The sequence below is a fragment of the Macaca nemestrina genome, chromosome 8 (assembly GCF_043159975.1).
Source record: "Macaca nemestrina isolate mMacNem1 chromosome 8, mMacNem.hap1, whole genome shotgun sequence".
Lineage (NCBI taxonomy): Eukaryota > Metazoa > Chordata > Mammalia > Primates > Cercopithecidae > Macaca > Macaca nemestrina.
The window spans coordinates 88,799,054-88,815,900 of NC_092132.1; the positions used below are offsets into that span (position 1 = coordinate 88,799,054).

At 43.6% G+C, this 16,847-nt stretch overlaps 2 long non-coding RNA genes across 3 annotated transcripts in view; one reads left to right on the forward strand and one right to left on the reverse strand.

The window, feature by feature from the left end:
* The first annotated feature begins 754 nt into the window (after positions 1 to 754).
* On the forward strand, positions 755 to 15,081 carry LOC105482269 (uncharacterized). The gene is made up of 3 exons (XR_987514.3): positions 755 to 849; positions 10,540 to 10,723; positions 13,187 to 15,081. It is a non-coding gene; the product is annotated as an uncharacterized lncRNA (long non-coding RNA).
* The window catches only part of LOC105482268 (uncharacterized), a 57,710-nt gene continuing 44,578 nt past the window's right edge, over positions 3,716 to 16,847 (reverse strand). Inside the window, exons 3-4 of one of the 2 annotated variants that reach the window (XR_987513.2) lie at positions 7,354 to 7,419; positions 3,716 to 4,084 (exon numbers count right to left, since the gene is read on the reverse strand). This is a non-coding gene — a long non-coding RNA (uncharacterized lncRNA). Of the gene's footprint in view, positions 4,088 to 7,353; positions 7,420 to 16,847 lie in introns of both variants that reach the window. The other variant, XR_987512.2, reaches the window with a different exon arrangement.

The following is a 16,847-nucleotide window of genomic DNA, read 5'->3' on the forward strand; positions in this document are numbered from 1 at the left end:
GCAAAAAGCCCAAGAGGCATGGGGCAGCTAATCCCAGTTGAGAGACGGCAGCAGGCTTCCCTCTGGCCCCAGCACTGCTTATCGGAGGCTCTTCCCTCCCTCTCCCTGCTTGTTCTCAGTCCTGGGCTTTGCTCAGGATGACAATGGTAAACTCCACAACGATCCCATAAGCCCCACCAATGATCCCTCTTTTGCTCTACAACTTCAGCTCTGACATTTTGCAAATTTCCTGTCCCCTGTTCCAGTTCCTCTCTCATTTTCTATACTCAGAACTCTCCCATCTCCTCTGTGCTACCAACAAAATAAAACAACAAAACCGCCCTCAAAAATCTGTCATTCTCTTGGACCAGCATTACCCTTAGTGCTTTGGACGATGAAAGCACAACTGTTTGTTGCACCTCTTTTTGTTTTTATTTTATTTTTAATTGGCAAATAAAAGTTGCATATGTTTATGGTGGGGAGGTCGGGGAAAGGGGAGATGGTTGTCAAAGAGTGCAAAGTTTCAGTTAGATGGGAGGAATCAGTTCTGGTAGTTTATTGCAAAACATGATGACTATAGTTAATGTACTATGTATTCCAAAACATCTCAAAGAAAATATTTTAAGTGTTCTCACTACAAATAAATGATAAATATTTGAGATGCTGAACTTTTTAATACTTACATTCTTAAGTTTTTCAAGGCTTTTCTAATAAGTCTGGCATTCCCGCCCTTGGCAGTGTGAGATGGAAGATGATGTCGCAAGGGTGGCGGAGAAGCAGCTGGGCTGAGCTGTTAAAAGCACAGAGACCGGGGCCAGACTCCTCAGCCTGAAATCCTGCTTCCACCAAGCACTAGCTGGGTAATTTCAGGTAAGTTACTAAGGCCTTCTCTGCTTTAGTTTCTGTTTTATATAAAATTGGATTAGATATAGGAAGATAAAATGAGTTAATACTTGTAAAGTGCTTAGAACAGTGTCTGGCACGTAGCAAGTACTACATAGTGTTTGTCAATTACATTTTTAAAAGAAGAAAAAAGAGAGCTTTGAACTGTTCCAGAACCAAAAGAAACTGAGTTATTAATCCAGAGTTGGGTGTTGCTGAAGTGTTACTTTCTGTTACATGTGGAAGGGGTAAGTTACTCCCCTTATCATGACATCAGGCTGTGAGGACGAAGAAAGGTAGCTGTGGTTGGACAGAGGGAGACAAGATTGGAGCCCCAGTCGTCTCACAGGGACACAAGGCAGTCACAAAAGGGAAAAATGAGGCAGAGCAGCCAGAAACCAAACCAGAAATGAGAAAAGAAAGAAGGTGTTGATAGATCGCTTCTGCCGACGACTGGTTTCTAGGAAGAAGCCATGTAACTGAAGTTATCTTTTCAAATGGTTTACACACTCATTCTCTTTTCATTTACAACTTGTGTAAAATTAAACTATTTTTATTCATACTGTGGGTAAGTGCAGCTTAACAAGGGGTCATGCCAGCACTTATTAGTGCTAAGCTACCCCAAGCACAGCAAGATGCATTTCAAACACATAATCTCATTTAAATACAGCAATATTGCAACAGAAATGCTGTGGTCTGCATTTTGCCCATGAAGCACTGGAGGCCCAGGAAGGTCATAACCTCTCTCAAAGTCAGAGGGCTAGTCAGAGCAGAGCTGAAATCCAAACTCATAGCCACCTGCCTCCACAGTGCACTCGCAACTGCTCTGTGAGACTCTGAATCTTAAGGTCTTATGCAGCAAGTGCTGCGAAGTGGGAAGAGCTCTAGATTAGGAGGTAGGTGGGTCGCCCTTGGCTCCTGCTGGGCCATAAACCAGCTACTCACTTTGTATTTGAATCAGAGCAAGAAAATCCTGAGACTGTGGCCTGTCATATTCAAGATAGAAATTGTGCAACTCTGTAAGGATAAGCAAGAGTTTTGATTTATTTTTATCATATTTTATTTAGTATCTGATTTTGCCAAGTAAGGAAAACTCTAACCTGGAGGCGAGTGGGTGTTAGTTACGAGGGGAAAATAAGGAATTGGTTCAATCAGAAATGATAAAGTAGTTCAGTGGAGAACTATAAGAAACAAATTCTCATTTCCTCATGGCTACACAGAGAATACTGTTTCAGAGTCAATCACGATGAAAATTAAACATGGGACTTCCCAGGAAACTGTCTCATGAATTACCAAAGGAGATGAAGCAGGAGGGCGGTGGGTCTGTGGCTGTTGTCGCCTGTGTGCACCGGGGCCCACCGCTAGGGGGCAGCACCCCACCCTCCTTGCTCTCCTCCAGTTCCCAAGCAGGTGCAACCCCGTGCAGTGTCCGGAACTCACTTCAGTTCACAGGGGAGAAATTAGTATCCCCTTTAGCCCACATATAAAACCCTATTCTTCCATCTGGCTTTGATAAGTCATAAAGCCGGTATTTTGATCGTTCCCAGGCTTCTATATGTCTCTTAATTGGCTCTGACCCCAGGAAAAAAGAGATGACTGTTAACAGTAGCAACAACTAACACATGATTTATGCTAAATTGTGCCCTTGAACTTGGCTTCTTGCAACATGCATATTGATTTAAGTATATGTTAGCAAAATGAATTTTATTGGCTATTTTAAATACAAAAGAAAATGTAAAATGTGTCAATTTTTGACTCCCTGAGTAATCCCAAGGAATATTCTGAACCCGTATAACATTTATACTGCTGTTCATCAACGTTAGTAGTTCATCTCATCACTCGGTTCTAATGAAGGTCTAGGTCCCTGTGCTGATTTTTATTTCAGTAAATTTTAGAAGTTCCTGTGCCCTTTCTTTTTCCCAGTAATGTGTTGGTATTCTGCTGATGTCTAATTATCCTTTTAGCATTCTTCTTTGAGAGGAGCAATGTTGCTGTAGTTTTTCTAACAGACCATTTAAATAATAATCTCTTTTAAAATTGACATTTTTTTTACTCTGTTGATTTAAGTGCAAGTACTTGAATGTACTTTGAGAAGGCATCATTGCAGACTCTGAGGGCTTGTGTGCCAACTGGGGTTGATCACAAACAACGGAGTAAGGCCTCCCCATAAGACCTCAACCCTGTTTTGGGAATGGTTATGATGATAAACCATTCTGGGCATTCTCACTCTGCCTAATTAGGAATTCATATTTATTTATCTGACAGACACTGGTCCCAACTGCTCTCAAGTGTCCCCCCTACTAAGCACAAATTAATTGAATGGGGCAACCTTATCAAGACCACCTGCATAACGGGAAGTGGGAATGGGCCACTAACTAGCATCTAGGAAAAGATTTATTGGGTTATGCTATTAAGTTTTTTAAGATTAAATCAATCTATTTAACACCTGACAAAAATCTTCAAAAAGATCAAATAAGAAGCACAAATGCTACTGCAAAAGCAGCAACCATAGAACCTGAAACTACTTATGATCGTAAAGGTAGTAAGCAGCTACCAAAACAGACTTTCTAACTATTTCTGAGATTCTTTGATATGAATAGAATTCTGGCAAACTAAACTTTCTTGTTAGTTAGACAGCACTCCCTGCTATTTGTATACTTAGCATCACCCACTCAAGCCAGTTTTGCAAGATGTTTCTGTTTTAAGTTCCTGTCCAGGAGAAACTAGATGGATCTTAAACAGAAAGTAGAGACACAGAAATATGAGATAGCCTTTTAAAGGAATATGCATATAAATTCAATGTATATACAATGATTGTAAGACATATATGTCTCCCTTACCAGGATTAATCAAATAAACAGGCACAAAAGTAGTCTGGCAGAACTTGTTCTTTTTATTTCCCTTCTTTCAATAACAATTTCTTCCTCTTGTTACAGGTGGTATTAGTTCATGACATTTAATTCCTTAAATATATCAATAACACATTTTTAAAATGAGTATTCAATTATTAAACAACAAGAAAAAAGGAGGGAAAAAATTAAAAGCCTAAGTGACTTTAAAGAATTTAATTCCTTCTTGAGTCTATTTGATTACATTCAATCATATAGTCCCTGTGCGGAAATAATTCTGAGGAAGTAATCCAGGCAGTGTTTCCCAGCTGATTCAATTTAGTTAATAACTGGAGTTGTCAATCAATCAATCAAGTACCAATTAATTCATAAGGCTGCTGGAAAGAAAGTTTAGGGAAAATTTTATATCCTACCCTGGGAAGTACATTTACATTATCAATGTTTGTATTAATCTCATGTATGTTTCCTGTTATTTTTTAATCTTCACCTTTGATTAATTTCTTATTTAAACTGCCTTCTAATCTCATCAGTTGCACAAGTCAATATCCAGTGTTGACTAGTGTCTGATGAGCTCAACTTCGGGATAGCTACTGCTCTGCTGTGTTTCATGTCTTAAGAGAAACAAGATCTATCGCTCATCAGAACTGCAACCAGAGAGAATTCTTCAGGGTACTCATTTGAAAACTCTATGTAGCACGATGAATAATGTTTTTCATAATGTTTTTATAACCATAAACCCAAATTTCATAATGTTGCTTCTTGTAGAGTCTGTCAATTCAAGCTTTACATTCCAAGTTCACTACAAGAAAAACAAATGCACTAAAAGACAAAAACAAGGCAGTTCAGGTTCTCTGTAACTGACCAGGGTAAGCAGGGGTAAGCTCTCGGGTACTTTGTATCCTTCCATTCTCTCTTTTCATAAGTTTTACCATATATATTTCACATAAATTTTTGGAAAAGTGTTTCTCCTGCTAGCAGAGTTAGCCACTTATTGATGCTCAGCTCCAAATTCACCCTTTTTGCTTGCTCTGTGAAAATGGTTCTGAGCCACTTGAATATTTTCGCTTTGCTGTTAGGATGTTACATTTTGTCAGTAAAGGCCACTGGTGAGATGCTGCAGGAGTGTTTTGCTTCCTGCTCTAGACAGGTTCCTGCAGGGCAGGCAGCTCACCCATACTCCCAGGCTCCTGTAGGGCAGGGCAGCCGGGGTGCCTGGCACCCAACAGCCACCTCCTGCAGTCTCTCTTGGGCACTGGGGGCAAAGGCTCAGTGCCTCCGGGGAAATACATTCCCACAAACAGCTTCCCTTGTCACCTTAGAAGGAATATCTCCAGTGAGTTCCAGAGGGTGGATTTCCAGCAAGTCCTGCCAGTGCCTCACCACAGTCACCTGTCTGCCATCCAGTGACACAGGGTTGTGCCCTTCCAGTGAGGTCTGGCCCTCAGCCCAGCCCTTCCTCAGGTGCTCATCTCGGGCCTGGGGGAGTGGCAGCTCCTTCCAGCTGCTATGCCAATATTCCTTAGAACCCTCTAGTTCTTATTAGCCAAACTCTCCTTACTCCAATCCCCTGTTACAGTTAATAATTCTTTATGTTCAGCTTTTCCTGTTCAAATTTCTGGATGATTTCTCTCTCCTAACTGATGCTTAGAATAACTAATAATGAGTAATGCTAAAGTCATATCACACTAACACCACTTAAAATTAACCAAAGTTAACTAAAGGATAATCCTTACCTGTTATCCTTTTATTACTGTCATGATAATTTTATTTTAACACCAGGAAAAAAATTAAATTTTTGAAAATTTTAATTACATGTCAAATATTAGTGGTAAATATTTGTTAGAGTAATTAAAAAGGTAAACACTTAAGAATTTTTATTTTGTCAGAAACTTCAGCATGAGTTACACAAATATTAACTTATTTGGTTCTATTTTTTAAAAAACTTCAAGGTATATTGTTGATGCCCACTTTATAGACAAGGTAACGGAGCCTAGATGTTAAGTAACGTGCTCAAATTCACATAATCCATAAATGGTCAAGCCTAGATTCAAAGCCAGACTCTCCAGAGCTCCAGAGTCTTTTCTTAACACAACTCAAAGAATCATGGCAGCTTCTGCGGAAAGTCTATGAGTCAGTCATTTTCCGCATCAACACAACAGCAGTTGTGCTTCGGGTCCGGAGTTGCTTTCTCTCCTCCTTTGTTAATTTCATCTCATTCCCTGAATATATATGCAAAGTAATAGGAACTCAAGTTTACAGCTATCTTGGACAACTCGAATCTCTTTTTTAGGGCGGGGGAGTTAGAGAAGTGGCAAACTTATATTTAAAAATAATACTGCTTCACATTTTTCCTTTTCACATTTACATCTCTGTACTAACATATTGCCTAGTGATCCCTAGTTGATAGTGAAAAACCGATTTTATATTTTATCTACACTTCGCCGTGGAAACAAACATTTCCTTTGATTACCTATAAATAAAACATTCCCCTGAGGAAAAAACTAAGGAATCATCTTTTGGGTTGCTAAAATGTTCATAGGCCTTCCCATCTCTTACAGAGAAGATAAACATTGAAATCTTGTTTGTTTAAAAATGGCAAAATCCATAAAAATCAAAGACAAATATCCATAACTTGAAATTAAAATGAGAATTCTGTATTGCTGGGTTTGAATCTGACTACTTCTTGGTCATTGTTAAATGCTTACTCACACGTCTCATAACACTGTCACTGAAAACTCAATACAGAACTCAAGGTAACATCACAATGCCCCCTGAGAACAAAGAAAGGGTAAAGAGTGCATATTTCCTGTTACCTTTCTCTTTCCTAAGAGAACAATGACAAAACCATAGGAACTAGAGGATGGCTCAAGGAATTAATATCTTTACACAGAAGGAAGAAAAGAAACAAAACAAACACCTACTTGGCAAGGCCATCTCATCAAAACAGTCTAATATGTATAAAAACATCAATCCACTTAACATTCTCCCCAAGACAGCCGTGAGGAGGCAGGAGCTTGCTGATTTCCTCTGCTCTCCTCCACATAGCCTGTTCAATATCATTAAAACTTTTTCATTATTTTGGACTTGGAAATCACATTTTACTTTGTTCTTAGGGGAACGGCTATAGATTCTAACACTGAAGCTTCAAAATGCTAAGCTAATGACTAGGCTAACTGAACTAGTGAACAAAACTGAGCCCAACTCCTGCTTCATCCTCATTCCTCTGTCAGCCTTAAATAATTCTTTTCAGCAAAGCCAAGATAGGAGAAACAAATAGCCCCTTTCAAAAAACTGTTTTATATCTGCTGCTCACCTGCTTTTAAATGACTCAGAGCCATCCAATTTGAATTGCAAACCATGGGAAACGTTGCCAGGCTTTACTTGTAAAGCAGAACATACCTTATGTGCTCTCACATAATATAACAATAATTAGTCATTTAAAATCAACCAAGTGTTCTAGTTGTTTAAGAAGAATTTTATTCAATGACAATGTACATAATTTTAGAGACCAAACCACAGTGACTATGAAATATAAAATAGCTTAATCCAAGCTTCTGCTACGATGTAGACATTTTGAAATGCTTTTAAAATCTGGTATCTAAAGTCTATTCAGAAAATTATAGTCATATGCTTGAGTACTCACCATGTCTTACAATTTTTGATTAAAAGTAGCTTGTCTCCACGAAATGGATTCCACATTATTGGTGACCTACATGACAAAAGAAAAAAAATCAAGTTCAGAGGATAATTGAATGACGTGTAAGCTCAGCGCTCCATGGTTTATTACTGAAGTCCGGTTCTGTACACTTCAAAATTTAACTCTGTGACCTGAGAGCTTAGGAGTAGAGCTGAAGTAACTTCAAAAGCATTAATTCTGCGTATTTTACATTAGAAATTCATAAGATTTTTCCAACCTTCCTCTTATGTGAGTCTGTTTTATTTTGTTTTTCAATGGAGAAAAACTCCCCAGATCTTCAAATATAATCAGCTCTCCACCAAGATGTTCTTTGTTTGTGCTGTGGTTTCTCATCTCCTTGGGGAAACCACAGCACCCCCATTTGAGGAATACAGTTGATCAAGTCGGGAGGCCAACAGCTGTCTTTGAAAGAACTGTCTAGTGCTCTGGTTTTATTTTTCAGTATATTAGGTACCAATAATCCCCATTTTTAAAAGCTGTTCATAAGAGCAATAATCCACAGGGAGAAAATCCAAAAATTAATCCACGTGTCCAAACAGAACAGTCAGGTGTGGGATTCCTGACTGTTCTATCAGGCACTGGCCTTACCTGACCGCTCTCCACACACTGCACAGTCGGGGAGCCACGCCCTGCCTCCAAGGCTTCACAGGGGGTGCAGTGTCACCAAACTACTTCTGTGTCCTCAAATCCAGGAGGGAGTACCACATTTTCAAAGGAATGCTATCCAACGACTAGTTGTTTAACATTTTTCCATTTTCAGTTTCAAAAGCCTAGCCTGTCTTCTTATAAAGGGCCCAGCAGAGTGTCTGGCACACAGCAGAATGCTGGACAGCTTCAGCCCCAATATAGGTGAGGTCTTGCAGAGGCTACCTAACTTCTGTAAGCCTCAGAGGACTGTTCTGAGGAGTAATGAGGTCACGTACAATGGCACTTGGTGACTATAATTATGTTTGCCCTTATCAATGACACCTTAATGGAGCAGAGGACTCAGGCAAGATGGGGTGCCCCATACCCGAAGCTGAGGAGTTTGAACCTGGTCTCCCAGCTGTGACCCACCACTCCAGTCTGCCTAAGACAGAGAGGCCTCCCTGGATGTGGGATTTCAATGCCATAAGTGGACCAGCCCTAAACAAACCAGGTTGGTGGGTCACCCTCACTCCAGATAACAGTAAGATGGGAAAAATGTGTAGAATGGGGTTGAACTGTATGAAACTGCTAAAATTTGACCATTTTCAATCTACCAAAATGGCAAAATTGTACACCTTAACCAAATGATGACCAACTCCAAAAACAGTTGATCTGGCAGGGTGTGGTGGCTCATACCTGTAATCCCAGCACTTTGGGAGGCCAAGGCGGGTGGATCACGAGGTCAGGAGTTCAAGACCAGCCTGGCCAACATGGTGAAACTCTGGCTCTACTAAAAATACAAAAATTAGTTGGGTGTGGTGGCACGCACCTATAATCCCAGCTACTTGGGAAGCTGAAGCAGAACTGCTTGAACCTGGGAGAAGGTTGCAGTGAGCCGAGATTGCACCACTGCACTCCAGCCTGGGCAACAGAGCAAGACTCTGACTGGAAACAAACAAACAAACAAAATACAAAAATAGAAAATCCGTGCGCTGTCGCCCAGAGTGCTGATTCCTCCTCCATAACACACCGGTAGTAATCATTCATTCTTTGTGTTCTGCTGGAACACATCTGACATCTGAATTCTCTGGAAGAATTTAAAGATGTACATCCTTGGTGGGGTGGCCCAGTTAATGGGGGAAAATAGTAAGAGCTATTTAAAGCATCCTCTTGTCCAGACCCTGCCGGCCTCGAATATGTTTTTTGGAAGGAAAGATCTGTCTTTGAACTTCCCAGCTAAACAAAAGCTAAAGTAGGATTTTCTGAAGGAGCAAGTGTTTAATAAGTGAGATGGGCAAACCTGGCCGGCTCCAGCAGGTAGTGTCAAAGGGCCATTAGTTGAGGTCACATTCATAGAGCCTGCCAGGTGATTCTGATGCTCAACTCACACTGAATTTCGAGGCACTAACACTTCCCCTCTAGGTTGTCTTTTGAAATATGGTGCCTTGCCCACATGGACTTGAAATTCCTGGACTGTCTACACCACACACATTGACCAATGTCAATCAGTTTTAAGTTACAAAGAATCTGGCAAAAAAAAAAAAAAAAAAAAAGAAAAAGAAAAGAAAGAAAGAAACACCACCTTTGTGAATCTCTCTTACAGCAAAATTGAAAAACACGGGAAGATGGGCAGCAACTGAACTTGAATTTTCAGCGTCTTTTGATGTGATGTAAACAGCCGGAGTTTGCGGCGTTCACTTTTTCTGAAATTTAATTCTTGGCTTCCTTTGAGTAGAAGGCATTACAGTTGATGTTCAACTGTAAAATGGATTTATGGTTTCCACAAATCACTCCCTGGGGCCTTTAAGCAACAGAAGCCCAGTGAGGCCATGAGGAACTGTGGCTCAGGCAATGGCTTGATGTGATTCAGACTTCCAGCGGTCTCTGAGCTACCTAGAGCGTGAGAACAGGAGCCTGTGAGCGGCAGGGATTTGTGAGGCCTGGCCCTGTCTTCAACTGATAAGCAGAAGACTCTTCATGGGTGTCCAGCCAACCCATCAGTTTTCATCACCAGTTATTAAAAAACCAGGGCCAGGGCCAGGTGCAGTGACTCACACCCGTAATCCCAGCACTTCGGGAGGCCGAGGTGGGTGAATCACGAGGTCAGGAGATCCAGACCAGCCTGGCCAGCATGATGAAACCCCGTCTCTACTAAAAATACCAAAAAATTAGCTGTGCGTGGTGGTGCACCCCTGTAGTCCCAACTACTCTGGAAGCTGAGGCAGGAGAATCGCTTGAATCAGGAAGGCAGAGGTTGCAGTGAGCTAAGATCATCCCACTGAACTCTAGCCTGGCAACAAAATGAGACTCTGTCTGAAAATTAATTAATTAATTAATTAAAAAATAAATAAATAACCAGGGATAGAGGTCTTTCATGTGCAAAGACCAGATGGCTTATCTGCTGCAACTTCATGCAGGCAACAGTGATTTCCAGTTCTCACAAACACAAAATCCTTCACTTTGAAGCCAGCCCACAGCCATTTCCACCATTTTCTTTCCTTTCAGCAAATGTGTGCTGTCTTCTGAGTCTGCTTGTCCGCTCCCTGGATGTGTCACCTTGGAAGGTTTATTTATCTCCTCTGATCCCAGTCACTTTCCTGATTTGAAAAATACATCAGTGGGCAGGAGAACGTGTGAAGACTGAATGAAGTAATGCAGTGAATAAACTTACAGCAACGACTGGCACAAAGTGAGTTTCCAATAAGAGAGGGAGATATTATTATTCTTCTATTCATAACTCTCTTTCAAGTTCAGTAATTCTAAACTTTTAAAATATAAGCTTTTTTATCATTGAGATCTGGAAAGGCCAACAGATCAGGAGACAAGTGCCACTGAAGAGATAGTTCATTACTCACAGGTCCCAAGAGGACGGGGTGCACTACATGGGGGCAGTGCATAGAGGGAAGCGTCAGGGTCAGTCTGAAGGTGGGTGCGGGAGTAAAGCACGAGTAAGAGCCTTTACTGTGGTTTCTATGGGGAACACAGGCAAGGCAGGACACGCAGGCTTAGGACTGGCTGGTTTGAATCATTTCAGGGCTCTCAGGCCTTAGGGGCTGTCCTTAGCTGTCTGGTCCCTGTCCTCAGGTGATTAGGGAAGGGAACACTGGCCCAGAGTGTGAAACCCCATAGAGAAGGTGGTGGGAGTAGGCTGTGGATTGGTTGTTTTGCATATGAAAGGCAAGCTCTCAGAGGAGTTGTGTGTGATCTCTGGGAATTAGCTACCCACTTCACACTTCATACCATCAAAGTATGAAGAAAAGAAAAGGCATGTTGAATACGTAAACTCTCCTTCCATACCTTAGGAGACCTGCATATCTGAGTTCACATTAGGCTTCTCCTCACCCACTTTCCCCCAAATCCTCAAAGCCATTACACAGAACCTCTTGCAAATATACGGTCTCCCAGATAGTAGAGGCCAGCTCAGGGCAAAAAGAAATGCTCAGAAAAGTCTGTTGCTTTCTTCTTCTTTCTGAAATCCAGAGGCATCAGTCCTGCCATGGTTCACACCAACACTGAACCCTTGCCTGGAGGCGAAGTGAGAGACTGGCCTCCAAGAGTGACACATACAGACAGTAAGGCAGGCCCAGCATTCATTTTTCAAGATATGTTATTTCCAGATATTTCCCTTTAGTGAGATGTGGTAGTGATAGTTAATGACGGCTCCTCTTCCTGCTCAGAGTTCAGAAAGAATCCAGAAAGAGACAAAAACATCAGGTTTGTTGTGAGTGAAGCAGAACTGGAAACATTTTGCGTCTGGGGACATAATAGAGCATTTACATCCTCCCCTCCAATTGCCCTTTCCCACGGGCTGACAGACAGACCACTGCAGACCTCTCCATAGGGAGGGAAGAAGGAAGTGTATGGCCCTGGATAGGCTGTTCTGGGAAAGAGACCACCCCAATGATAGGAGCCATCCAGTTCCAGCTCCTTCCCGCACTTTCACATCCGACCCCATGCTCCCCTCCCTTGGGGATGATGAGTGCGGGGCAAGGAAAGGAAGGGAGGGACTTCTTTTTTATTAGCATGGGCCAACCTGGGATGATGGGGAGAGGAGAGAACAATGTTTCCTACAAATGTATGAGTACTTACTGAGGGCAGGGTTGGGCTGGGTCCTGCGGCTGCAGAGATCAATTAGGCAACTCTCCTTTCCTAATACTCATGGGCTGGCAGGGGAAAGAAAGGAGCCTTTGAAACAAGTCACTCTTGGCCACTGCAGTTCACATTTGGTATGTATTAAAGGGGACAATGCTGTGGATATTCCAGATTTGTCTAATCTCACAGTTGCCTACTCCCACTTCCTGAGACCTCCAGCAGGATGGCTGTCCATCAACACACACACACACACACACACACACACACACACACACACACACACACCCCTGATAGTCCACGGTGTAAACCAGGTTCTCCCAAAATCACAGAAAGGCCATTTTAAAAAGCAACATTGAGCTCTTTTTATGTGCTGGTCTGCAGACATTCAAAGAAGTATTAAGTACAATGCTTGCCTTTTAGAAATGAAAGAAAATGTAAAACAAGATCAACATTATTTCTAAGGTAACCATGACACAGGCAAGTCTGTGGTAAATTTGTACAGAAAATGCAGGTAATGAGAAGAAGGAAAAACTATCAGAGACTGACATCATGCACACAGGCTTCCTGGAGGAGTTGGGTCTCTGTCTAGACTTTGAAGAATGTGTCTAGACAGAGAAAGAGAAAATTTCCAAAGAAAAGAAACAGCTACTTGAAAATCCCTGGTACGGGAGGGTTAAAGGCACATGGGGAAGGCCTCAAAGTTGGGTAGGTATTTCATCAAGGCATGGGCAACATGTGAGGGTGGCTACTTCTCAGACTGTGGATAGCAGTTTGCTGGCTTTTCAAGGTCAGAAGGGACTTCCACTCTGCCAGCTGACAGCCTGATGACCTCCAATCTCTGGCGTCAGAGGGTGGGCATACTGGAGGAATACTTAACACATCGGAGGCCAGAGGAGAAAACACGCAGAATCCTTCAATGGCCCAAGCAAGCCTGAGCCTGGCAAAGACTTTGCAGTCAGATCCGCCACGCTGTTGCATTTGCTACCTCAGCTGGCTGCTGTCACTGAGTCCCACTGGGCACAGAGACAATCCCATTGACACACTCCTGCCTCTCTTACAGGACAAGAATGGAAATGGCAGCACACGGTAGTCACCTCAAAACCACTTTCAAAAGGAGAACCCGCACTGTTGTGTCCCCAGGACACCAGGGACTGCATGGGCACCTTTTCTGTGCTCCCCATCATCACCTAGGCAACCCACCTATCCTTTCTTGGTGAAGATGAGCCTCTACCTTTTGTGTATTCTCCCTTTGTGTTTTCATCTCACATGCCCTTCCTCGTCTGAAGTCTTGTGTTGAGGACAAAGCAGCCTAAGACGACCGATGCAGTCTAATAAACTGCACCAAGACAAGTGCTCAGCAGCAAATCTATTTTCCTGACAGTTGTAAGATGCAATCTCCTTGTTGTTGGAGGGTGTCATGCACAGGGCTGGGCTCCTCCAGTCTGCACATCCTCCAGAGCATTGCAGTGTGACAGCCTTCATTAGAAGAGAAACTAACCCCTGAACAAAATATTGCCACCCTGGAAATTCGGCTCTGTGGGGTGCCATGAATATCTTACCTTCTGACAAACAAGTTTCCTCCAGAACTGACATATTCTTGGCCATGTGACATGATCTAAACTAAGTTTCCTGGTGGTTTTTTTTCTCTTTTTAATTGAGGTTTTGCCTGACAATCTAGAAACTGAACACACTCTGACAGGTGATGCTATTTGAAGCATTTGTTACCGTGAGGATAGGAGGAGGCGTGAGGCGGGGCCCCTAGCAAATTCACCTCCCTCTGTCCCCAGAGAAAGTTTCTGAGCTTCGTGGAGCTCATGTGCCTCAAGCACGTGGCTTTTGCCTTTCCCTTTTCCCGTGACACAAGTACACCTGTGGTAGCAAACGGGTCTGGAACACATGTGCTGCAGCTGAGGATCCAGCAAACCATACCTGAGTGTGCACTGTGTGCCTGGCACTGTGTTCCACCTGGGATGTGCATGTTTGGTTTAATCCTCCTTACCACCCCACAGGATAGGTATATTTGTGTCCACATTGCACAGATGTGGAAACTGGGTAACTGAAAGGCTAAGTGCTAAGATCGCTGAGCCAGTCTGTGACTCTAGCAGAGGCATTTATCCAAGGAAGATTTGGCCCCTCACCTCTGTCCTTTAAAAGGTGGGCGGATTGGCCAGGAGCAGCCAGACTCGCGTTAAATACTTGTGCTGTTTGATTTCTTTTTATTTTTCTGATATTTGTTCTCCTTGGAAGAAGAAATGGACCAGGAAAGGTAGATGGAAATCTCCTTTAAATCGAAAAATGATCATAATGCATAGAATCACTGGAAGCACTTACATTGCCATGGAGAAGGAAGGGGTCGTCATCACGTGGATGTCAGCTCTCTTAGCAGCTTGTTTGTGCCCTACCTACATCTGAGTGCCTCGAATCCACCTTCATGACAAGTAAAACAGGGGCCTCAGAAAGCAAGGGGAGGGGAAAGGGAGTTGGAGCGCCTCCTCGCCATTGTAGAGAAGGCCTTGCTGCAAGCATCACTTCAGATTTGCCTCTGCTTGTGCATAAACGCACAAAAAGAAGGAAGCAGACAAACATTCTCATGGACCCGCAGAAACAACAGACTGCATTTTGCAAGTTTTCCCATTTTCCCCGGAAATGTTATGCTCTAAAGGGCCTGGTGCTCAGCTGCAGGGAAGTGTTTGTGGTGTCCAAGTAGTGACTGCTGCCCAGACAGAGGAACTACTTGCACCTCCATTCACCCAATCCCATCCACATATTTTCCCAGGGTACCCAGGCTCATAAACTCCAGCAGATCTCCACCTGGGTGTGCTGGGGTCTGTGCCATAAGAGGCAGCATGTGGTAGAAAGGGGCTCAAATGAGAGTTAGCAGGCTTCAGTTGAGTCCGTCTCTGCCACTTCCAAGTCGGGTTAACTGGGTAAGCTAGGAGACGCTAAAACCCTGGCAACATCACGCAGGGTGCGTGTGAAGAACAAATGCAGTGGAGCTCAATAAAGGGCTTTGTGAGCTCGAAAGCACAATTCGATGTCACCCCTTCCCTGACTAGCACGTGGGCTCCCCAGGTTGGACCCCCTTTCCCTCTCCCCTGCATGTCCACTGCGGGCCTCAGTGTGTCTGGCGGGCAGGTAATTGCCCAGGTCGCATACAGCCCTGAGACCTCTGCAGAGGTGGCCGCTTCCTTCTTTGTATCCAAGTCATCCTTCCACAAATACAGGACCTCTTTTTTGTTCTCAATCGAGAATATTAGGAGAGTTCTCTACTCTCACTATGGTGGCTCCCTTGCTTGTCCCATGCACCCTGGCAGGAGGTCAGTGAGGGCAGGATGGGGAGACCAATTCTCTCTCTCCCTGACTCTCCACCACTCTCCCCCACCCTACCCCCATCTCTCTCTGCCTTTGTGTATGTCTGTGGTTCTCTGCCCCGCCACTGTCTCTCCCTCTCTCTCTCCTCTCCCTCTCTCCTTGCCTCTCCCCGCTTTCTCCCTCTCCCTCCCTCTCTCTCCCTCTGCCTCTCCCTCTCTTTCTCCCCTGTCTCTGCCTCTCTTTCCCTCTGCTTCTCCCTCTCTCTCTCCTCCCGTCTCTTCCTCTCTGTCTGTCTTTCTCTCTGCCTCTGTGTGCATGTTTGTGCTTCTCTGTTCCCCCCTGCACTGTCTCTCCCTCTCTCTCTGTGTCTGTGTCTGCCTCTCTCTCTCTATCTCTCTCCCTCTTTCTCTCTCTCTGCCTCTGTGTGTGTGCTTCTCTGCCCCACCTCTCTGCTGTCTCTCCCTCTCTCCCTGCCCCTCTGTCTCGGAGGCTCCCTCTCTGTCTCTCTCTCTGCCTTTCTCTCTCTGCGTGTGTGTGTGTGTGTGTGTGCATGCGCGCAGGTGCACGCTATAGCACTTGCTTCTCTGGCTGCCCCCCCTTCTCCTGCTGTGTCTCCCTCTCTCTCTCTCTCTCCCCCTCCTTCTCTGTTTTTCTCTCTTTCTCTCTCTCAGTCTCCTTCTTTCTCTCCCTTCCTCCCTCCCTCCGCAACCACCACCCTCCAAGCACGCTCACATTCCAGCTGCCACTGTGAGGTGAGCACAATCTCCACCTGCTTCAGGGGTGTGCTGCACAGAGTGGGGAATCTGGCCCGGGAATTTCAGTTTGCTGTTGAGACATTTGGCTGTGGAAATGGCTGTTCCACTCAAGAGTGAGCACTTCGTCATAGAGACAGCATCTGTTTTGCCTCATGGGGAAAGCAGAATGATAGTTATTCTTTTTATTATGAGAACACCAGGCTGTGCCAAGTACATTATTCCCATGCAGGGGAATTTTACTAACACCATTGCCCTCCCTCCTCCTCCCCATCCCGTTCCGGCCCAGCATTCTCCCTCTCCCATGACAGTGTCTTTCCCCAGCCTGAGATTGCAAATGTCCTTTCCTGGCATCACACTTATGAAGGGGAATGAGAAGACATTTACCATTTTTATGAATTATATTCTGGGATTTTTTAAAAAAACAAATTCACCTCAATTCTAAGAGACTATAGAATCAAATTCATCATGAAAGACTCCCATGATCACCAGGTCAGTTTTTTAGTAGATTGATAATGGACCTGTCACTCTTTGCCATTTCCATTCAGGAAAATCGAAGTGCGAATTTGAGGGACCGTCTGTATGTCCAAAATGGAAAATGGCATTCATGGACTACTTCCTTCTCTTATTTCACGTGTAACTCCTTAACAGAAAACA